The sequence below is a fragment of the Oryctolagus cuniculus genome, chromosome 12 (assembly GCF_964237555.1).
Source record: "Oryctolagus cuniculus chromosome 12, mOryCun1.1, whole genome shotgun sequence".
In the NCBI taxonomy this organism is placed as follows: Eukaryota; Metazoa; Chordata; class Mammalia; order Lagomorpha; family Leporidae; genus Oryctolagus; species Oryctolagus cuniculus.
The window spans coordinates 38795619-38820722 of NC_091443.1; the positions used below are offsets into that span (position 1 = coordinate 38795619).

General features: G+C 40.2%; 1 protein-coding gene across 2 annotated transcripts in view; it reads left to right on the forward strand.

The window, feature by feature from the left end:
• Positions 1 to 25104, forward strand: part of SLC25A21 (solute carrier family 25 member 21) — a 557570-nt gene that overhangs the window by 399401 nt on the left and 133065 nt on the right. The window lies entirely within an intron of this gene.

The window sequence follows — 25104 nt, forward strand, 5'->3', positions numbered from 1 at the left end:
AGTTTATTTTTCTAGTCTTTTGTTTAAGATTTATTTATTTGAATAAGTGCAGAGTTACAGAGAGGGAGAGACAGAGAACAGTTTTCTATCTGCTGGTTTACTCCCCAAATGGCCACAGTGACTGACGCTGGGCTAGACTGAAGCCAGGAGCCTGGAACTCCATCTGGGTTTCCCATGCGGGTGGTAGGGGCCCAAGTACTCAGGCCATCATCTGCTGCTGCCTTTCCAGGCACATTAGCAGGGAGCTGGATCAGAATTAAAGCAGGTGGGACTCTAACCTGCATTCATGGAGAGTGCTGGTCTTGTAGGCGGTGACTTAATCCACTGCACCACAATGCTGGCCCCTATTTTTATAGTCTTATTAGTGAAAAATACTTGTTAGGATGCTTTCCTGCTTGTTGCTTATCCTGATAAAATATTTGGAAACTGAACTTATATGTAATGGCAACCACCACAGAAGGATATTAATGATTAGTTGAATGACTCAAGGACAATTTCTAATTTATACCAACAAGGCTTTTTAAAAGTTCTTGTAACTGGAGCTATCTGAACTTCATATTTCTCTATTTGGTAGTTAATTGCAATGCTCAAATGCATTCTTTGTTTGCACAGTGGTTTGTGCAATCAAAACAGATATGTGTCAAAAATTGATGCATCAAACTCATTATTGTATCTATTAGATAACCAAATAGAATATGCTATTTATATGAGATACATGTGTGGATTTAGTTGAAGTCTGTACATAGTATATTTTTTAAGTAATATTATATTTTATTTTGGAAGTTACTTTTGTAAGAGCATTGGTTGAAACTAATTTTTCCAAAAATGTAACAATAATAATAACTGGTATATATTTAGTCTCTATTTTGTAATAAGAATTCTCCTTACCACTCACTAGAGTGGGTTCTGTTAAGATCCATTCCAATTGGATAAAGAAATCAAGACTCAAACAAGTTAGTAATTTTCACTCATCTGACAAATGGTAGACCTGTGTCCTGAATCATGTCTGTATAGTCACAAAGCCCATACTCTGCCCTACTTGCCAGATGACACTGTGACTATTATTCTGCCAAACATCTTTTCCAGTAAACATACATGATGGCTATCTATCCATACCGATATATTCTTTTCAATAATAGTATACTAATTTATCCATATGTTGCAATTTATTACATTAATACCTTTGAAGGTCCTTTAAGTTGGTTCCCAGATTTTCATGACAATAAACAACAGTGCAATAAAGATTCTCATACTATTTTGCGTATTTGTGTATACATATTTTAGCATGTATAATAAATAGCATTTATGTCTCAAATAAGTTGATAGCTGTGGACTGATGATATCAGATTATATTTGCTTTTATGTTACAGATGTTGAAAAATTGACTTCCAAAAAGTATGTAACCATGACAGTTAGCATGATTTTATACCCTGAGTATTTGAGAATTTCTGTTTCTCCACACCATCTTGAACACTGGATCTTATCAATCAAGATTTGGTTTATTTGTCATCCATGTACATCTCCTGTTTACAGTCTCACAGATGAAAAATAACACTGTCTTAATTGTAGTTCTTTGTTACTAGAATTGAGTAGACTTTTATAAGGTATCGTTTCTTTCATGATTGCCTATTTGTGTCCTTTAGCTATTTTTCTTAGGATCTTTTTTGTTGATATTTAGGAGATTAGCATACTGTAGATATTGAACTTTTGACTACTTCATAGATCATGAGTTTTTTACCCAGCTTACACCTTTCAGAGGTTTGTGATTTTTGAAGATGGGCTTTGAGGTTGTATTTATCTTTTCCTTTATGATATATAAACTTGATGTCACATTTTTAAAAAAAGGCATCTCTAACTCCAAAATTATAACATTTTCTTCTAGTTTTTTCAACATTTAAGTCTTTAATTTAACTGAGACTTCTTTTTTGTTAATGTGTAGTGTGGTATATATTAAGTAAATTTCATCTTGAAATAGTTCATCAGTTGTCCAAACACCACTTGTCGGAAAGCCCTTTATACTTATGAATTGGATATGCTTTTGCACATATTAAATATCTACACATATATCATGTAGATTTTCTACCTTTTAACAGACATTTCTCCATTTCCTGTACTGTTTCATTGGTTTATCTCTATGCTGCATCATTTGTTTTAATTATTTTATCTCTGGAGTATCTGGGGAACATGAATAATTTACCCCATAGCATAAAGTTCAAACTCCTTGTCATGTTACGCAGAGCTCTTCATGGTCGAGCCTGCCCGTCTCCAGGCTCAATCTTCATATACAATTGTGCTCCAGGAACAGTAAACAGATTGCGATCCTTTGATCTCTCACACTGTCATGGCTTGTGCATGTTCTTCCCTGTTCCTGACTCAACTACCTAATCCATCCAAGAACCTATGCCCTGTCAAGGGTGATTTCAAGTTTAACCTTTCCTTGCAATCTTTTCTCCACCACAGCTGAATTCTCCAACCTTCCTTGCCTCTCTTCCCCTCTAACCTGCTCCATTTCTTTTTCTTCTCTCTCTGTCTCACACACACGTACACACACACACACACACACATTTCTCTAAGCTCATGGCTGATTTAGCTCTGTATTCTCATACCTGTGTTTGGCACTAAGAGAAACCATGGGTATACAAAAAAGAAATAAATAAAAGCCATCACACTAATGACATAATTATGTAAAACGAAGCAGGAATGATAGGTCTTGCTAACGATTGTCCTCTCTAAAGTTGAGATAAGGTTTTGATGTCTGATTAAATATTTTAAGATCATTTATTGACAAGAAATAAGCAAATTCTTGCTGTGACTGCGGATGTGATTCCTAAGTGCCACACGTTGACAATGTGCTTGCATTTATGGGAAGAAGGAGTAAAATTTGTCTTCATTTTCCCCAAAACATAGGAGTATATAAGGTTAGAGAAATCCTACTGTGTTACATAATCAATGAAAGTGCTCTTTTCCAGTAAGACAGTATGTCAGTATTGCCAAGTTCTGTAAGCTGTAACTGATATTTCTGAATTAAATGTGGGAGTTCCTTAGGCGGGCTCTTCATTTCATGTGTGTTTTAGAATGAATCTGATGTTTCTGCTTTGATATCAAATAATGTAACAAACACACAGTATGTGTGGTCCTTGCCTAGTAAAATCAGCCTTTTCCCATACTGTATGTGTAATTGCTTCTAGAGCAAATTGACGTTCTTTCTGCAATGCCTTTAGATCTGGACATGTTGTTAGCCAAAAGTCAGGGAGCCCTCATCCTAGAGATGGGAATGTTTGTAAAAACATAAAAGAAGCTACCCATTATTTTTGATACAGCACAAAAGCATTTTCTAGCCTTAAACAAACAACAGAGAAATGAAAGCTTTTTAACACATTCTACGTTGAATTTTTTTCCATATGAAAAGTAGTTCCTTTTGATTTCCTTACTTAGTTTTTAAAGCAAACTGTGTTTAAAGATATTTTTCTTACTCAGATGCATAGAGAACAGATGCGTCTGTGGCCTGCAGGGAAGATAACACGGGTCCATGTGACTTCCAGTGTGACTTGGTGGATGCATCTTTCCCGAGCTTTCTTGTCTCCCCCAAGATAAAGGTTTTAAAAATTGACTTTTTTTGTTGTTTAAAAACATAGAAATCTGCTAATCCCTATAGAATCTGCACAGGGCTCCCACCTCCCTATTGTGAGAAAGTCAAGTGGCCCCCCTGCCTCGTTGCCCAAAATTCACATGCTTCCCACAGATGACAGCACAACCACAGGGAACAAATATCCCTACTGTTTCTAAGATTCTTTTCCTTCTTAAAAGCATAGATGCTGGTACTTTTATTAGAGACATGGGCTTTTCAACCCAGCCTAATGGAAGTGAGATTAATTGAAAAAAAAAAAATCTAAATTCTGAGTAAGGCTTTCTATTAGATGAAATCCTCATAGTCAGTTAATTACATTTCTCTGGTGTAGAAAGGAGAACTCATAGGGATTGATGGCAGACAAGGAATCTGTCAGTGCCATTGTTGAGAGTACCTCCATCATCACCATCATCTCATTTGACACAACAAATCAGGCCATCTGTTGTAATAAAGTATGTCCCAAAGACATGAATGTGCATCCTAGTTGGTTCTGTGCCAATGTGGTTAATTTTGTAAACTTACCTGCTAGACTGTGTCTTGGTTGGTGTCTCCATTTACCAAGTGTTGGTGCCTCATGCCTCCTTCCCTTTGCTTTTTATGACACATTTTTCTAGTTGCTTTTTTGCTTGTCATTCCTTTAAAAGGAGTAATTGAGATGTTCATAGGTGGATGAGAGGACTATAAATTATGTTATATAAAACCAGGACAGTCTCCCTACACCCATTCCTATTCTTCCTCCTTTGAAAATTCTCTAGTGACAGTTCTTCCTGAAATAAGGAGAAAAAAAGAGAATTGAATAGAAAAGGTATTCTGGTAAGGTAGATAAAGACAGACGTAAAACTAGTGTTCATTTTCTTCAGTGTCCCATGTACTTTGCTAAGGATTTTTCACACATGATTCTCAGCTCAGCACAGTATCATTCTGTCCATGTACTGTATTGAGTAACCAAAGATCAGAGAGCTCAAATAACTTGCCCAAAGACACACAGATATTAGTGTTATAACCATGGTTTTTCCATTGTACAATGTCACCTTTCACTGAAGACGGAATTCTGTTTTTTATTGTTGGGAAGGAAGACAAGATGGAAAGAATGGCTATAGCTTCCTAATTTTTAAAAGCCATTCTATAATCTTTGGTATTCCTTCCCTTAAATCACACAGCAATTGAAAGCAGCTTTTGTCTTTTCCTTCAAGTAAAGTATGAGAGCTCTGAGAGACCAGTTTATGTTCAGTCAACCAAATCTTAGCAATTCTGAGGCAGCACCACAAGCCCCTGGCAACTCAAGATTTTTAATCCGATTGCTGCCCTATCCCATGTAGTTCATTCCATGACTGGTGAGTTCAAGGTTTCTAGTCAATATATTCTGATCTCCTATGTTCTTCAGCTCTCTTAGGAGAAAAATTCCTGTGCATTGGTTTGCCTAAGGCAAATAACTAGGAAACAGCTAGGTCAGATTAAACTTGCTTCAAATGAGAAACATGTTGATTGCTGGTGCCTTCAGAAATATGGTATTCTTCAGCAAGTATTGCTGTAGAAAATATGTGGTTGCATTTGGGGGGGGGCATCTGAACTGTGTTTTGTTTCACGATTTGCTTTTTGTAACCACTGATGCTGCCCCACGTATCATCTTACAATCAGACCACTTGGTGATTATAATATTTTCTAGTTAAATGACATTTAAGGCCTCATTTTATGAGCTCCAGCGTAATTGGCTAATTTGGTAAACTCCAGATGTGTGAGATAATGTGCCACTCATTTAACTGCCTTTCAGACGGCATAAATGGCACAGCCCCAGGAGGTATAATCACTCCCTCTTGTTTTCATTAAGAAGGGGAATGAGTGGCTTGTGACACAGACAAAGGAAGTGGGACGTCTACAACTCTAAATCAACAACTTGGTACGATTTGGACATTCTCTTTCTATCAGTGGACTCACACCAAGACCTTTGGTTTCATTTGGTGTCCTAGTGGGTCTACTTTTTTAAAAAATGGTGTACTTAATCAAACATGGCTGGTTGATGTTAAAGTACCCTCTGAAAATAAAAAGACCTGTCTCTAAGAAAAATCCCTTCAGCAATGGAGCCTCTGGAAACTATACCTCACTCTCATGTGGAAATGATAGGAAGTGTTTGATTTAAGAGACGATAGAAGAGCTAACTGTTCCCACAGCCAGGAATTACAGTGATTTCAGCAATCAGCACCCTGAGCATCCAAACCAAGTTCTAACTTCACTAGGCCCAGCAGTCACTGCAGCTTCTCTTCTCTTAGTTCCCCATCATAATCTAACAGAGTCCCAGTCCTCTACCCAGCACTGCCCCTGTGGTTAGGGTAGATGGTTATCAGCATCACTGTTTCCTGATCCTGGGGTTGGGCATCCTTAACTGATGTTAGATCAGAGGGAATTCAAATGCAGCTGAGTTGTCACCCCTAAGCAGGTAGTCTGCAGTGCAAATCAATTGTGTGTAGATCCTTGATGTTGACTGAGTTTGCAAGTCTGCTTTGCCCAAGTGAGCTCTTTTTATGGTGGATGCCAGATGTGTGCTGCAACCTCTGTGATGAGTTTCCTGGTATCTGACTGCCTCTTCTCCACTCTTTTATGTTTTAGCAGTTAGGCCCTTCCTGGTACCTACTGGAGCTCCTGTAGTGCTCTCTTGTTTGTTTGTGGTGACCATGGGGAAAGCAAAAGGCCCCGCTGCTATTGGCTCCACACTACAAAGTTCAACCCTGGCCCAACTCAGCTCCTTAATGATGGTATAGTGAGATTCCTCTTTAGCTACAAAAAATTTTAAAAGGAGCAAGAAAGAAAGAACACAGCAGGTAAAAATTTACAGAAGAAACTGCAGCAAATTCACCTGGCAAGTCTTATGAGTAGTGGGCCCAGGACTAGAAATTGGCATCTCATAGATTAAAACCATTTTTTTTTCTGTTTTGAGCAGAGAGAACAGAGATTATCTCAGTTCAAGCATGGATATACTATTGTTATTCTCAAATGACTTGTGTTCCTTTTAAAATGGTTAATCATTGCTTTACTATATTATTACTCAAAAATTTTTAGTCATGAATACATGTATGGTCATCCATTGATGTCTTTGGGATGTTGGCTCCAGGACCCCACGAGGATATCAAAATCCATAGTTTTTTATGGATTTTGTTTCTTATAAAATGTTGTGGTATTTGCATAGAACCTACACAATCCTTTATTTTTATTTTTATTTTTGTTGAAGATTTATATTATTTTATTTGAAAGTCAGAGTTATACAGAGAGAGGCAGAGACAGAGACAGAGAATCTTTCATCTGCTGGTTCACTCCCCAGATGACAGCAACTCCTAGGGCTGGGCCAGGCCAAAACCAGGAACCAACAAACTTCTTCCAGGTCTCCGACGTGGGTGGCAGTGGCCCAAACACTTGAACCATCTTCCTCTGCTTTTCTCAGCCCATTAGCAAGGAGCTGAATGGGAAATAGAGCAGCTGGGACATGAACTGGCTCTCGTGTGGGATGCTGGTGTTGCAGGTGATGGCTTTACCCACCACAGCACAATGCCAGCCCCCTCCCATATACTTTACATCAACTCTATATTACTTACAATACCGATTGCAATGTCAGTTCTTTGTATATGTTATCCTGTATTGTTTTGAGAATAACTACAAGAAATAGAATCTGTGCATGTTCAGTACAGATGCAATTTTGTTTCAAACATTTTTGATCCGCAGAAGGTTGACTCTGTGGGTGAAGAACCTGTGGATACAGAGGGCCAACTGTCATCTCTTTTTATTGAAAGTTCATGTGGCTCACAACTTTAAACCTAGATTATTTAGCAACCCAAGTTTGAAAATGAGAGACAAAGGATAAGGAGAAACAAAAGATGGACAAAGATGGACAGTGGCTTATTTCAGTATTTTTTTAAAAGGCAATTGAATAAATTTGGTACGCGTTTTGACATTTGTATCTTATCAGCTCATTTGACACCACGGCTAAGGCTCAGAGTCATTGACTTATTCCCACTTGGTGGGGAAGCAGAGCAGACTCTCCGCGTCTTCGAATCAGGGAGCACATGGTGGGTTTTCAGAGCTCAGACAGCAGCATCCAGGGCATCCATGCCTCAGGGTTCAGCTTCCTTTTTAAACCAGAGGTCTTTTGCTCTTCCCACAAAGTGACCTTTAAAATGGTTTCAGCTCCTCGATCTCTCTGCTGTCATCGCCACAGACTGTGAGCTGACAGTCACACTCCCGCTTCCCCAGCCTCTCACTAACAACACTTTCTTACTTACCGACTGGTCTTTGGCAAGGATTTAACCATTGCCAAAGAGTAAGTGAAAACGTTTGCAGTGATGTCAGCCCGTCAACAAGGCATGATTATGAGACCAAACACAGCCCCTCTCAGCACATGGTGTTGACAAGAGGGAAAGGAGGACCAGTTGTTTGGGTGGAAGTCACTGTCTTTCTGGAAGGTTGGTGTCTCAATTCAGAGCCTGAGCATATATTTCCCATGTTTATAGAGTGGAGGGATTCCACAGGCAATGAGAAATATCACATTGGGAATATTTTCAGGTTCCAAGTTACTTTATGCTATTTGATTTATTTGAGGAAGAGAGAGAGAGAGAACAAGAGAGAGCTCCCATCCCTTGGTTTATTCCTCTAATGCTTGCATCAGCCAGAACCAGGCCAGGGTGGAAGCTGGGAGCTGAGAACTAGAAACACAATCCAGGTCTCCAGTGTGGGTGACAAGAATTCAGTTACTTCAGCCATCACCTACTGGCTCCCAGGGTCTACCTTAAAATGCAGCCAGAGTCAGGAATCAGAACCAGGAATCTAACCCAGGCATCAGATTCCGATGAAGGATGCAGAAGTCTTAACCACTAAGCTAAAATGCCCAGTCCCAGGCCTTTATTTTAACTTATTCTGAGTTTCTGATGAACTAAAGATGAAATTATCTTAAGGGGAAAAAGAAGCTTTCCATAACTAATATCTTTTTTGTAGTGTTGTTAAAGTGAACATTTCCACTTGAGAATGAGAAAGAATGCTTCCTAAAAGTACTCTTCTACCTGTGTCTGATTCTTTCATTATAGAAAATAACTTGGGCATAATTTGGCATGGAAAAGTTTAAAGAAATTAATATCTTATCTTCATTATTGATTTAATGTATTTTCTGGTTTGTCTCATGACTTTAGCTATACTTTTCTTCCAGGTCTTCTAGGTAATTTGGAGAAAGGGAGAAGATTCGGGCACTGTTGTTAAAGCAATTATTATATTCAAAACCATTGTTTCTATGTTGTCCTTCTACTGTTTGTGAAAGTTGTACATATATATCACCACACTTGATATGAATAAGAATCTTAGCAGGTAGGAAGGTAGTGCATATAGTTTTGGTTGTCTAGTCAGGAAACTAATGAGAGATGTTGAGACTGAGTCATCATTAGAATTTATCTGAGGTCTTTTTTTTTTTTTTTTTGGACAGATAGACTCAGTGAGACAGACAGAGAGGAAGGTCTTCCTTCCGTTGGTTCACCCCCCCAAAAATGGCCGCTATGGCTGGCACTGCACCAATCCGAAGCCAGGAGCCAGGTGCTTCCTCCTGGTCTCCCATGAGGGTGAAAGGGCCCAAGCACTTGGGCCATCCTCCACTGCCCTCCTGGGCCACAGCAGAGAGCTGGACTGGAAGAGGAGCAACCGGGACTAGAACCTGTGCCTATATGGGATGCCGGCGCCACAGGCAGAGGATTAACCAAGTGAGCCACGATGCCGGCCTCTATCTGAGGTCTTATACATGCTGAATCATGCTAACTACTCTGTCAAAACGTAAGAATAATATTAGTAATGACAGAAGCAGTGCCCCAGATGAACACCATTCAAAGCATTGCCACATGCATCTCTCAGTTGACTAATTAGCATCTAGGGGAGGTGGGGAAGAAACAGCATGCCTGCTTACAGGAAAACTTCTGGTCTACCCATAGGAAAACTTGGGCAGAGAAGAGTTTAGTGAAAAAATGATTGAATCCTGAGAGTAGCACTCAAAGAATACAAAGTTTTTGGTTTAGGAAAACAAAATGTCTCTTGGACAAATCAATTTGGATTCTGAATCATGGTACCATCATCCCTTGAGAATAGGGTCGAGGCCCATAGTCCTTAAGAGAGAGCTAGCTCCAAAGTGAAGTTAGCAGATGTAGTTTTTGAGGTAAAGACTTATACTTAGCTCAGTTACTTGACTTATTAGCGCCTTTGCCAAACTCTACTGCAACACTGATTTATAAAATACTCAAATACTTAGACCATGATCTGGTGCTTCTCATGGTCTGCATTAGTGGAAGGGTGGTTCAGGGGCCTGAGCTAGGCATTGAACCTGGGACTCCAATATGGGATGTAGGCATCTCATCCATCAGCTTTGTAACAACAATGCCAACACCATTCCTGACATTTAGAAATCTCATGATTTCCCATTGATCTGTGTGGTAGACAGTCACTATGATGGCCTCAACGAATCTGCCTCCTACTAGTCATGCCTTTTTGTAGTCCCCTCTCTATGAGCATGGGCTGGGCTTACAGACTCTTCCAATGAGGAAAATGTGGCAGAAGTGATGACTTGTTACTTTAGAGATTAACATATTAAAGACTGGATTTCCTATTGAGGGCCCTCCCTTAATCTTGCTCTCATGGTCTCTTGCTTTTCCATTGCTTTGAGATAAGATGTCCTATTCAGAACCTGTGTTGAAAGGAACTGTGGCTCTGCCAATAGCCAAAGAGGAACTAAGTCCTACCATCCATCAACAACCCTAGAGGAACTGAGTCCTGCCAATGGTTACATGAGTGAGCTTGGAAGTGAACCCTCTACAAGTCAGGCCCTCAGATTCGCCAGCTGAAAATACAATTGTAACCTTATGAGAGACCTAGAATCAGAGGAACCTACTCTCATTCCTGACCCACAGAAACTGTGCGATGATAAAATTTTGCCACTAAGTGTTGGGGAAATTTCTGACAGAGAAACAACAAATACAATAATCAAAAACAAATCTGTAACCCTTGACATGATATTTACACGGGACCCACTCTAACTGGTTTGAGTCTTCCAAGTTTTCTCTTACCGGCATCATCACAGACATCTTCTGTTCCAGCCCTTCTGGACCAATTTTCACTCCTGAAACAATGTTTCTATGCTTTTCTCATGCTTGTTCATTAGTCAAGAATTTCCTTTCCCCTTTTATCCATCTGTGAGAATTCTGATCACCCATAAATTCCCAACTTACTTATGCTACTTTCCCTTTGATACCTTCTCTCACAATCCAAGATGGAAATAATTTCTTTCATCTGTTATCTAAAGCATTTTGTTCCCCCTATGACTACATCTTTGTAGTCAGAGAAACCGGGATTAGAATTCTACTTACAATTTTGGGTCCTTGGACAAATTATTTAACTTCATATTTAAGTTTCCTTAATTTTTTGAATATTTATTTTTTATTTCTTTGAAAGACAGAGTTTAAGAGAGAGGTAGAGTCAGAGAGAGGTCTTCCATCTGCTGATTCACTCCCCAAATGGCCTCAACGGCCAGGGCTGAACTGATCCTAAGCCAGGAGCCAGGAGCTTCTTCCAGGTCTCCCATGTGTGTGCAGGGGGCCAAGCACTTGAGCCTTCCTCTGCTGCTTTCCAAGGCCATAGCAGAGAGCTGGATTGAAAGTGGAGCAGCTGGGACTCCAACCGGCACCCATATGGGATGCCAGCACTGCAGACAGCAGTTTTAACCTGCTGCACCACAGCACTAGCCCCCACTTTCCTTATTTGTAATATGGAGATAATAATAGTATCGACTTACTATGTTGCTAGCACTCAGTATTAATATGTGATATGTAAATATGCACACAACAATTGTTAGCAAGTTTCATTTTTAGTGCCTTATATTGTAGCTAATTATTTGTAACTATTCACAATTATTTGAACATGGAGAATTCTAATGGAATCCTAATTGGGGCTCATATAGTATTTCACTCAGTTCTTACTATATGATCACCCAATTTCTGTTTACTGAGTTTGACTAAATGATTACTGGTTTCATGTACTTAACTACTCTGGCCACATTTGTATAGAAAATAAATAGTCTAGTCAAACAAATACCGAGAAAAATGTATGACTTCTATGGCATTATTTTAAAAAAAATTTTGGATTTATATAAAAGTTCCATGGCATTATTAAGAGCAAAATTATAGACATTATAATTTTCTCTACTTCTAGAAGAGTAACATTCTCTTGACAATTTCAGCAAGATAGTGGAATAAGTTTAATGGCCATAAAAGTGTCTGAAGGTAGGAGGGAGATTTTGGTATCTAGATTTTGGGATCAGAGGACCCACCAATGGAAAGTCAGGCTGGGGAGTGTTGGGATGAGGAAAGCCCATGTGAAGGGCAGACAGTCCACTTCCATTGCCTTGAGTGTGCCCTGTCTTCCGTGCTGTTCTTCCTACCACACTCCCCACCTGAGGCTTCACAAGCAGAGAGATCAAGAGCAATGTATATGAAAAATATTCTGGTTAATGAAAAGATGAGGTAAAGTAAAATCAGACGAACATTTAAAATTAAATGAGAAGCAGATCAAGAGTTAGACTTTTAAAAGACAATATTAGCAGACTTTGGATCCAGCCATGATAGAGTAGCTGTATCAGAACAGCACTGTTATTGGAAACCACAAGAAACATTAGACAAAATACAGAAAGCTGCCGTTGGAAGGCATCAGAGAGCTTCCAAAGCAAGCAGAACATGCGAGGGGCTACAAGACCTGAGAGAAGGAAGTCTACCTAAGTGGGCTCTGCATTCACTCGGGCTTCTTCCCTAGAGATTTGGCCAGGTATTATAGGAAAGGGTGGAAAGAATCAAGACCAAGTTTGAGCTGAGAGGTGGGGAGGGGGGCGGTTTGTAGGCTGGTGTTCAGGACTGCCAAATGGCTGGAACTCGAGGAGTATAAATCTGGGAGTAAAGGGAAAGTGCCAAGAAGTAAGCCCCAAGATCTATATGCAGTTTCCTCTTGAGACATCTGTCACCTCCTAAGCTGGATGTGAGCAGGAAGAAATTCCAAGAAACCTAGCAAAACAAACAAAAGTAGTTGAGAAGCTACAGGGACAAGCAGAAATTTCAGTAGCCCCAGGATGCTAGGAAGACAGAATTAGAGTTCATGCCCAGCCAGATGGCAGAGTTCTGGTCAGCAACCCAGGTTTTCAGTCGAGACTCAAAATGTCAAAACCAAGAATGAGAGCTCTGCCCTAGAAATCAGGGCAAAACATAAACATGTTGTTCTGAACACAGACTAAAAACAGCCTTCAGCAAGATGTAGGTGACCTACTGTACTGTACTTGCTTGCAAGGAGAAAATATATTTCTCTCTGGAGGAAAAACCATCATTTAGAGGCTCTTTAATTGTTTATGCACAATGTGCTATGTCCAATAAAAAATGATAGGGTTTTTGGTGAGTTTTTGGCTTTGTAGTTAAGAGATCACCTGGAACGCCTGCATCCTATATTGGAATGCCTGGGTTCAAGTCCCAGCCTCATTCTAGATTCCAGCTTCCTGCTAATGCATACGCTGGGAAGCTGCAGATGATGGCTCTAGTACTAGGTTCCTGCTACCCAAGTGGGAGACCTGGATTGAGTTGCCTTGGCTATAGCCAGGTCCCACCCTAGCTGTGGCACACATTTTGTGAGTTAACCAGAGAGTGAAAGATAGATCTCTTCTCTTCTCCTCTCCTCTCCTCTCCTCTCCTCTCCTCTCCTCTCCTCTCCTCTCCTCTCCTCTCCTTTCTTCTTTCCTTCCCTCCCTCCCTTCTTCCCTCCCTCTAAAATAAACATACTAACTGGGGTTTACTTTGAAAAGTAAAAGACAAAATAACCAAACATCAAGAAAAGAACAGACAGGAAGCGATTCAAATTTTAGAATTTTCAGACAGAAACCTTTTATTTTATTTTTACTGTGGTAAAAAATATGTACCATGGCATCCATCATTTTAACTATCTTTGAAGCATAGAGTCTCATGGCCCCAGACACATCCACAATGTTATATGGTGATCACCATCCATCCCCAGAGCTTTTTCACCCCCCTAAATTGAAACTTCACACCCATGAAGCAATAATTCCCCATTTCTCCCTCTCCCTAGCCCCTCCATTCTGTCTGTATGAGTTTGGCCATCTGGGTATCTCATATAAGGAGACTCATATAGTATTTGTCCTTTTGTAACCAATTGGTTTATTTCACTTCACACAATATCAGAGAGGTACATCCACACTGAGGCATTGCATTATATTTCCTTCTCTTTTAAGTCTTTCTTCTCATTTTGTAGACTATATATCACATTTTATTTTTCCGTACACAATCAATTGACAGTAGACACTTGGTTTGTTCCATTTTTTGGCTATTATGAATAATACTGCTATGAACATTAGGTCTATGACTGTCTGTTCAAGTCTACACTCTCAATTCTTTTGGATATATGCCCAAAAGTAGAAGGGTTAGATCAGTAGATACTTCTATGTTTACAGACAGGGTCTTTTAAAAAAATTTATTTACTTATTTGAAAGTCAGAATCACAGAGAGAGAGGGAGAGACAGAGAGAAAAAGAGAGATCTTCCATCTGCTGATTTACTCCCCAGATGGTCACAATGGCCAACACTGGGTCAGGCTGAAGCCAGGAGCCAGGAGTTTCATTCCGGCCTCCAAGGTAGGTGGCAGAGGCCCAAATATTTAAGCCATCTTCCTTTGCTTTTCCCAGGCCATTATCAGAGAGCTGAATCAGAAGTGGAGTAGCTGGGATACAAATTGGTACCCATCTGGGATGCTGGCATCACGGGCAGTGGCTTTACCAGCTATGCCACAATGCTGGGCTCACAGACTGGGACTTTTTAAAAGTATAATAATTAATATATTCAAGAAAATAGAAGAAAATCTAAAATCTGAAAAAAAAAACAAAACCAGAGTTTTCAAATGGGAATCCTGAGAATACTACAACTGAAAAATACAAATTCACCTGGTAGATTTTCAATCCTCATGACATACTATCAGTATTCAATGTGTTAGTTATTTTATAAATTCTTAAATAGCAGAAACTATGTTTTATCCTTATAGCGTGAGTAGTGGATACTCAATATTGTAATTCACTGATTGAATGACTATGGGAATAATAATAATACTATGTACATATGTTTTAGGTAAGAGAAATTAGTAAAACCTTATTTAAAACAAAAACTCATTTTAAGCAGCTAAAACAATAATAACTTACCAGGGGCTAGACAGTTCCCTAGGTACATCAGATACATTCACAATAAGCCAACAGTGGAAGAACTATATTTCTTCCTATTTTATTGATGAGTCACTCAAAACCAAAATATTTGTGTAACTTTTTCAATTTCTCAGAGAGTGTAGAAATTTGAACCCAAGTGATCTGGATCCAAACTTTTACCTTTTTATTATTTTGAAAGATATACTTTTTTTTTTTTTTTTTTTTTTTTTTTGACAGGCAGAGTGGACGGTGAGAGAGAGAGACAGAGAGAAAGGTCTTCCTTTGCCATTGGTTCACCCTCCAATGGCCGCAGCGGCCGGTGCACCGCGCTGATCCAAAGGCAGGAGCCAGGTGCTTCTCCTGCTCTCCCATGGGGTGCAGGGCCCAAGCACTTGGGCCATCCTCCACTGCCTTCCCTGGCCACAGCAGAGAGCTGGCCTGGAAGAGGGGCAACCGGGAAAGAATCTGGCTCCCCGACCGGGACTAGAACCCGGTGTGCCGGCGCCACTAGGTGGATTAGCCTAGTGAGCCGTGGCACCGGCTGAAAGATATACTTTTAAAAGAAATTATTCTCCTAAAACTAAATGGATAACTCCACTTTAAAAACAATTAGAAAATCAAGAAACTAAGTTGCTTGGTAACATCTGCTGGGCACTAAACTCTTCTTGCAATGTGGCCTTTGCATTTTTTCAAGTGCCCGTCGGGATGATGGGACACCACCTCATATACCTTGGCGTGGGCTGTGTTACACGTGTTTGACATACAAGAGGACCACCATGGAGAACAAAATGTCCCATGGTTCCCCTTACACTGCAGATTGCTCAGGGCCATGAGACACAAACCACAGATTTAAATTCGACACTCTCAATTTCCTCCTTGCATGTTTGTGTGTCTCCTTCTCAGGACGCTGACTTTTTACCCTTCCCATATCCCAGTCTTCACTCCTTCCCTTCCCCATCACCTGTCTTAAATGTTTAATCTTTTTGCTGTATCTCCTCAGAGCACGATGGCTTTTGATGGCAGACACCTCCAGTGGCGGGGCATTCCTTGGGGAAATCCATTTTCTTTCAGCCTGGCAGGGAAGATCACAGGTTTATTACACACAACAAAGAGAGTATTCATTAAACCGTGAGATTCCCAATACATTTGTCTTCAGCTCTCTTTGCCTCAGATTCGTTGTTCACCCAGGTTGAATTCTTAAGTGCCCCACATCCTAGGTTGGTCTCTTATTTCTAATATGAAACCAACTCTCTCAATCTCCCTCTCTCCCTCTTCCTCCCTCTCTCCTTTCTTCTGCCCTTCCCTGAAAAAGAGCTACCCATTTCAGGGAATTTGAATGAGCAAAATTAAAATGAACAGCTCCTTTTGTGATACTGGACAATCACATTATTAAATAATCCTTTATTTCTCTGATGTGAAACCCTATTCCCTAAAGTTAACAAGATTTTTTTTTTTGGTGTAGGAGATAAATGGCAAACAACATTATTCCAGCTGAAAACCAGATGTTTACATCTTTTCTGTATTTATGTCATTTTTCTTTAACAGCTTTATCAGAATAGTTATAACCTAGCAAATAAATAGCATTTAGTGGCTGCCCGACTATACGTAGCTCTCTGTTAGACATCAACAGGTACAGAAAAAAGACACAGCTCTGGCCTTCTATGTTTAATTCTTCAATCAAGTGACTATATGCACAAGAGTGATTCCTTTACTCTCATGATGCTGGTGGCCTTTGTGAAGAAAAAAAATCCTTTTAAAAGCAACTGCAAAGTTGGCCGAGATGCGATCTGTTAGAAAATACACTTGCATTTTTAATACCTCTGTATTTCTTCACACCTCTTATATAACCATTCTCAATTACAGGAAAAAACCCACCAAACTATGAAGGGACTTTCCAGACAGAAGTAAACTGTCCCCGTAGGAAATAAAAATCTTCAAAGTGTCCCTTTCATTGAACTTGTTTCTCTTCCTACGACAAATGGACACATCAGACATAAAATTTAATTGAGTCCCACTAAAGCCAGGGTCTGGCTTACCTGATAGGGGAGGTTACAGCATTCCATTACAGAGACAACCAAGGCACTTACAATGCACTGACTACCTTATATCACATTATATTGAATTTCCAATCATCATTGGCTACTTGGACCATCATTTATTTAGGATTTCAATAGCTTTGCATTTAAACTCTGCTGTGTGATTCTATTTTACATTTCTTTTTCAGTGTGTTTATTTTCCTTTAAGAGCCAGTATGTATATTGACAATTCTTTGACAGCAAAGGTAAAACCACCAGGAGTGTATCTGTTTATTGAGGACTGACAGCTTTATAGCTAACATAAAAATAATCTAATGTTTATTGGGGCAAATGTTTGTTCTGAGGATTAAGTGAAACTACTGAATAGAGAAAGCCTTTTCATCCTATTCAGACTTTTCAAATAAGGTTTGGGATCAACTACATAAAAATTTTTGTGTCGATTTTTTAATGCTCTTCCCTAATTCATCCTACTACTCGCTACCTTCCACTTGGTTCCTCCAGATTCTGTTTTACAACAGGGATTTTGAAGTAAGTAAAACCTTAAAAAAGAAGATGCTACTGTTTAGAGATTTGTTCCTACAGAATTTGCATGTACCGTACAAACTTTCTAGATAATGGTAAGGCAAAATCTAAAGCACGCTACTCAGAATATAATATTTTTCTACTGATTGATATAGTTTACATATAATAAGAGCCCTTGATTTTGTCTGTTTTTTGTTTTTTGGTGGTATGTTGTTTTTGTTCACTATTGGGGCAAGAAGCAAAACTTGCTTTAAGTCAAGGAGTTTTTTAGTTTCTATTTTGCCTTTACCCATGTAACAGCAGCAATAGAATATCACTTATGTTTTGATCAAGATGTTTGCAAGGTCTGAAAAAAATATGCTATTTTTCTTTCTATAACTGGAAATAATGTCCATTTGAAAATAGTTTACCTACTTAGATTAAAATAGTTGAAATACTGTGAGATTTAATAATACTTAACTTTAATTTTTACACATGTGATACTAGTTACAATTATCATTCATATTCCCTTTTCCTAGACTCTTTCCTCCCCAAATGCAGACTTTTATATTCCTCTAGTTCATCCTATTGGCTCTCGGGTCAGCTTTAGTGTTCGTCGTTTTGTCACACTTCCCCCACCTCACCCCTCTCCTGATCTGTCTTCCATTCGGTGAGATATAAGAGGGAACAAACAGCAGCTTACTGAGGCTGCTAAGGAGCGGCCTGGGAGCCAGGAGTGGCAAGCAGTTTGGGCGCCCTGAGGCAGTTAGGTAGAACTCTTGGAAAGACTGCTCATCTGACAAGGCTGCCCACAAGAACACTCAAACAGGGCACTTCTCAATGTTATCGCTGGAATTAACTGTCCCGGCGTGCGCATGAGTAGGCTATTGTGAAAGTGTGCGGCATGTCATGCCTGTGAGCACACCGGGCTCTGGAAATGTCAGGATCTCGCCGCCACGGAGAGGTCGTGCAATGCAAGGAGTTTCCTACCAGGTGAGCCCTGAATGAATGCACTTCAGTGCGGAACAGGAGGAAGCTCCTCCTGCGGGGTCAGGAGCCTGTCATCCTCATCACGGGGTCTCTGGGACCTGACAGGGTACCGGAAACACAGGCAGAATTCAGCAAGTGTTTGTTGAACTAAATTACATTGAAATGTTTTACTCTGTTGAAAGTCAAAATAGCGTCTTTTTATTTACTAAGGGGAACATGTGACGTAATTTATCCTTAATTCCCTTGTACGTCATGCCCATGGCGGTGATGATGGCCTACGGTTGAAAACCTTATCAGCTGGCAGTTAGGGGGCCTGTGGCATTTTCATGTCGCTCCTGGAGCACCGCCCTGTAGGCTGTTCTGGAGACTGACTTAGAGGCTTGTGGACACTGATTTCCATCGTGCAGATGTCACTTCCTTGTCGAGACTCCGCAGCGCCCTTGGTCACGCGTCTCACAACTCCTTGGCTTGTTCTGAGGAGCTTACGCAGACAGACGCTGGGGTGCATCTGAGTGCTGTGTCTGCTCCCCCACCTCCCGCTCCCAAGCTGGTCTGCGTTAACTGCATTCTAATTTGTAGACACAGCTCCCAGTACGGACAAGGTCTTTAGACTCCGTCTGTGCGTCTGGTTTCTAGTTCCTCCTCTGGGTTGGTAACAGAAATCTCAGCGTAGCAAGCTGGCGGCTCCTGCCTGTCATCCCAAAAAGCACTGGTCAGCTTCGCGAGGGCGTGAGTCACACTGCCTAGATGCCTCACACATTCCCATTGTCACCTCGGTCCACACTGATCCTAGTTTCAGAAATAAACGCTTTCTCAGCCTTGGACGTGTATGATTCGAAATCTATGGATTATGAGTAAAAACTCTTGTAAATCCATCCTTCCTTTAAAACCAAGCGTTAAAACCCCTAGCAACACCGTAAGTCTGAGTGATTGACATTTGATTTCACATTCTCTTTAAAACCTCCGCACCTTTGGTAGAATCTGTCCAGGGAGCAGAATTGTACTGCCAGACAGGTGCCACACTCACCTCTGGAAACTGAGGTTCAGAAATCGGCCTGAAGTCAGAGAGTCCAACAGACGACCCTGGCAGCCCTGTGCTCAGAACGGTTTGGTTTATTTGCAACTTAAAAGTGGCCAACCAGACTCCTTTATTTAAGATCCTAAAACCTTAGTAACACGGTTAAAGTTTTTTTGCTAAGCTATATACCACACAGCAGCATTTTAAAATCACATTATAAGTTCGTTGCTTAAAACTGTTTCCCCTAAATCCCTCACAACAAAAAAGAGCAATCTAGATAGATTTTAACTGTATTTTTAAAGTCATTGTAAGAGCTATGGTCATATTACGGTGGCCTGCAAATTTCCTCATTTCCTCTTGACTTGCAAAGTCATAATAAATAAAGTTTTCATTACAATGATCTAGTACCTCCCCCAAGAATAAAAGTACAATGTATGGTTAAAAATAAATGCATTGAGTCCATAAATCTATGCTGCAAGTAAAATTTGAATTATGTGAAATTTATGAGATTTTTTATGTTGTTGATTTTGGAGTCCATTCCATATATACACTTGAGCCATTAACATTACCCTTTAATATTTATTCCTTGGACAAGTCCTGTTTTACTAGCATGTTTATATACATCATCAATAAGTAACAGTACAATTAAGTTTTAATTCATTACATAATCATAATTTCTAATCCTCTGAGTCTGAAACAAGCGTCATGCATATTGGTATAGTGTGACTGTTAAGACTCATACAAATTCATTTATTAAACCTTTTTAAGGGGCAAGCATTGTGGTACAAATTCAGCTACCATTTGGGACACCCACATTCCGTATTGGAGGGCCTGAGATCAAGTCCTGCCCCTGTTTCGGCTTCCTAGCCATCCACCTTCCTTCTAATGCTCCTGGGAGGCTACAGATGACGGCTCAACTACTGAGTCCCTACCACCCATGTGGGAGACCCAGATAGAAGTTCTTGGCTCCTGGCTTTGGCTTGGCATAGCTCTGGCTATTACAGGCATTTTGGGGCTGAACCAGTAGGTAAAAGACCTCTCTCTCTCTCGCTCTCGCTCTTTCTCTTACTATTGCTCTGCCTCTCAAAAACATTCTAATGAGTAAAAAAGCATTTTTTAAAAACTTTGTTAAAAGTGAAAGTTAAATTTTTTCCCTTTTGTCTTCTAACAAAATAAAAGCATGCTTAGAGACAAATGAAAAAGTAAACATCATTAAGAAAACTGTCTTCCGCATTTAAACTCCCTGTTAACACTCCATGCACCTGCCCCTGATTTTATGTGTTCAATGTCTGGTATACCTGGTATTTTACCTGCACTGGCCTTGGCCACAGACCTTTTTATTTTTCCCCACATTTGCCTCAATGGCTACTGATCGACAGCTTCATCGTTACTATTTCTTTTCTGTTGAGCTTACATATATTCACTTTCCAAGTCTGTATTCTTTTCACAGCCCAATAAAATAAATGTGTTTCATAAACTTCTTTGATTTGCTGCTTCTTGCCAAGTTTTTCTTACTTTTTTACTCATCTCTACAATGAGTATTTTACTCTGGGTCTCTTAAAGGTGTGTGTGAGTTGATGAAGTTCCATTGTATAAACAGAACCAAGCCAAAACTTGCCATGCAAAAGATAAAGCCAGAAGAGAATAGAGGCCATATGTCAATACAGAGAGAAGAACTGGCTGCAGCTACTTTCCCTAGCTGGTGTTTGCAGTTATTTCTATGGAAACTGCACGTGGGTTTTTGAGAATTGGATTTGACCCTGGGGATGTACACAAGTAACTTTGAAAACATTTGGTCCATTAACTTTGTGCTCATCATACACTTACACTTGTCCTTCTCCTTAACTCCTAACTGCAAATAAGATGACCTGTATGAGACCATCACAGTATTTGTAATGGGGGAATTGTAGGTCTTTGGGGCAATGGCAGGGAGGATAAATGGTTTGAGAAAGGCTTCTCCTACTGAAGGGTTGTGAACTACACAGTAGCATGCTCTCTTCCCTACTCACACTTCCTCATTACATAGAAGTGTGCACCTGAGATTCTTCAATGTGTGCTGTTAATCAGATTTTCTCATAGGTGACTTTGCAAGGAGAAAAAGCAATTTGCAGCCCACCCCGTGGCTCACTAGGCTAATCCTCCGCCTGCGGCGATGGCACCCCAGGTTCTAGTCCTGGTTGGGGCCGGATTCTATCTCGGTGGCTCCTCTTCCAGTCCAGCTCTCTGCTGTGGCCTGGGAGGGCAGTGGAGGATGGCCCAAGTGCTTGGGCCCTGCACCCACATGGGAGACCAGGAGGAAGTACCTGGCTTCTGGCTTCAGATCAGCACAGCGCACCGGTCATAGCAACCATTTGTGGGGTGAACCAACAGAAGGAAGACCTTTCTCTCTGTCTCTCTCACTGTCTAAACTCTGCCTGTTCAAAAAAAAAAAAAAAAAGGCAATTTGCTTATCATCTCTTCTGTCTCCATGATCCCTACATCTTACCTCTGTTTTCTCTCAGTAAATAGCTGATTAGAAGATTTTAAATTATGAGAAAATTCTCCTTATGCTCCCCAGAGTAGAAAGAAGAGATCAGATCACCCTGCACTTTGCCTGTTTGTAGTCAGCCCTTTTATTTTGGTTTGAATAAGCATGTGTACATATATGTTTGCATAAAGATATTTTTATTTTATTCAGATTAGAAAAAAAAAGAATGCCAGCATAAGATGCCGCCTGATAGTGTATGGGCACTAGAGGAAAGAAGGGATTTACAAATAACCTTAAAGAGGAATTTTAGGAAGACAGAATGAGAGAAGACTGATTTTAACGTGTGGAGTATATGGGGCTGATGTTATTGCATAGAGGGTTAAGCTGTGGCCTGCAACACCAGCATTTCAAATCAGAACACCAGTTAAGAGTCCCAGCTGCTCTACTTCTGATCCAGCTCCCTGCTAATGCACCTGGGAAAGCAGCAGAAAATGGCCCAAGTGCTTGGGCCCCTGCCACCCACATGGGAAGCCTGAATATACTTCCCAGCCAGAACATTTGTGGAGTGAACCAGCAGATGGAAGATCTCTCTTGCTCTATCCCTCCCTCTCTTTCTGTAACTCTGCCTTTCAAATAAATATTTAAAAAAAAATGTGGGGTATAAAATGTGGTAGGATTTGTGATCATTGTAAAAATATTTTTCCTTGGTGGCACTCCTGGTAATGTTGTACACCCCAGTCTTCTTTCAGAACGCATGCAACCAAATATTAGTCCTCAAAATTGTTCTTGTTTCTTTTAATAAGAGAGGAAATATATTGAGAAGATGGAAATAGTGATTTGTGCTATTATATCAAACTTTAAAGTGTTTTTTTTTTTTTTTTTTTTTGACAGGCAGAGTGGACAGTGAGAGAGAGAGACAGAGAGAAAGGTCTTCCTTTTGCCGTTGGATCACCCTCCAATGGCCGCCGCTGCAGCCGGCGCACCGCGCTGATCCGATGGCAGGAGCCAGGATCCAGGTGCTTTTCCTGGTCTCCCATGGGGTGCAGGGCCCAAGCACCTGGGCCATCCTCCACTGCACTCCCTGGCCATAGCAGAGAGCTGGCCTGGAAGAGGGGCAACCGGGACAGAATCCGGCGCCCCAACCGGGACTAGAACCCGGTGTGCCGGCGCCGCAAGGTGGAGGATTAGCCTATTGAGCCACGGCGCCGGCTCAAACTTTAAAGTTTTAAATATCAAAGTTCACAGAGGAAAGCACAAATTCAGCATTTGTCACACAAATGTATCCACTGGAAGTGTCCAGTTCTAGATTTTTCAGGGCATCTTTAGTTGGAGGATGTCCTTTGTATCCCTTGTAGTAACCTGAACTTTGGAATTTCACAGTTTATTAGCAATTTGGTCACAAACCAGTTTTCCTATTTATTTAATACTTGGGCCCACATTTGGCTGGGGGAGGGGTGTGTGACAACTCTCCACTGTGGGTTTTCAATTACCCATGTGGTCTGCCTCCCATTAACAGGAATAATTGGGAACGGGGTGTGTGGAATACGGATTCACAGCCATTGAGGAGCACTGCTAGGAACATGAATTCTACAGGCCTCTGTTAAAGTCTCTTCAAAAGGATCACATGTTTGTGGAGATTTCAGATAGGAGATCTCAGACCCTGACACACTCCCTCTCTCCCCGCCCCCGCTCCTTCATAATCTCTTCTCCTAGATATAAAGTATTGCCCTGTTCTCTCCTTCTTTCGGACTCGCCCGGGGCTCATGCAGTGCTCCTCGGACACTGCTCTTTAAGACCTTCAGCCATTCAGTTCTGGAGGGGAGTAGTTGCTGATCAAATTTACCTCGGAGCATTTATAAGCAGAGAGCACTTCCTTGTTATGCTCGGTTTTTGTTCATACTCTCCTTAGAAAAAACAGTGCATATCATTTTTAGAACGTTTTATTGCAAAATTGTATTATACAGCGGAGTACACATACCTGTGCAGTTCCGTAAATTTTCAAACTAGATATGCATCCAGCACTCAGACCAAGAAACAAAATATTGCCGGCTCCCAGAAGCCCCCGGTGCCTCCTTCCAGTCACTGTGTGTCCCACCCCCAACTCCCCAAAGGAAAAGAGCATCCTGAGGTTGACTCAAAAATTTTTGATTTTCAAATATTGCATCATTTTCTTGCCGGTTTATTGGCTGATTTTTGTGTGAGAGCAAAGTGGGGGGGGGGGTGGATAATCCCTTATAGCTGACTTCTTTGCATTGTGGGATTTTCCTAGCTGTTAATTATTAACTTTTCCTTAAAATAAAACTTCCATTGTGTAGCGAGAAAAACTCCATGAGCACAGTACATGTGATATAAATCACTTTTATGTCTGTGAAACAGCTGAGTTTACATTTTTATTACATTGTTTGAAAAAGTATCTTTTCATCTGGAAAGAATCAGTTTAAAATGTGATTGTCAACACAAAAAACCAGTTTTCTGTTTAAAATGGCTGCTGGTGGAGCTAAGAACTATAATTAAGCCAGATTTTTCTTCATAGACATTAGTTACTAAACGTTTTCACTGAGATTTGCAAGAGAAATTTCTTTGAAATGCAGGCGAGGTGTTTTTGTTTAGGTGGAGGAAGTAAATAAGTAGTGACCAAAAACATTAGGGTAAAGGACAGAGAGGTTCTCTGTGAAAGTCATTTAGTTCTATGGTTTTTAAGTAAAAGTTAAAGTAATAGATGTACTTAGAAAGTGTTGCCTAATAATCCTTTAGTTTGAAAAAGATAGTTTACTTATTCAGTAGTTTACAGTTTGTAGCATACTTTTCTTTCTAAAAATTTCTAGATCTAAATAATTCAGAAAGAATACTTCTAAAAGTGTACGATGGCTAATTAGATTAACCATTCTATTATACGCAGAGAGCAGTGGGAAAGCCTATAGTCGTTTGCTTATATTCACTAATGTCTACAATGTATTTTAAAATAAAAAAGGAAGGAGAGATCTTTTGGTGGTTTTTTTCTTACTGTATTCAATTTTGAACTCTATTATCAAATGAAAATTGATATTTGTGATGTTTCTTTGATTGCTGAAATGCATTGTGATCGATTTTTACTACACACATCCTATCGTTTCTAGTACTGTGATCTGTGTAGTCTTACAATAGTTCAACCCCCCAAAATTCCTGCTTGGAAAAGTTTATTTTTCAAAACATAGGGCAATCATCACTGCACAATTTTGTG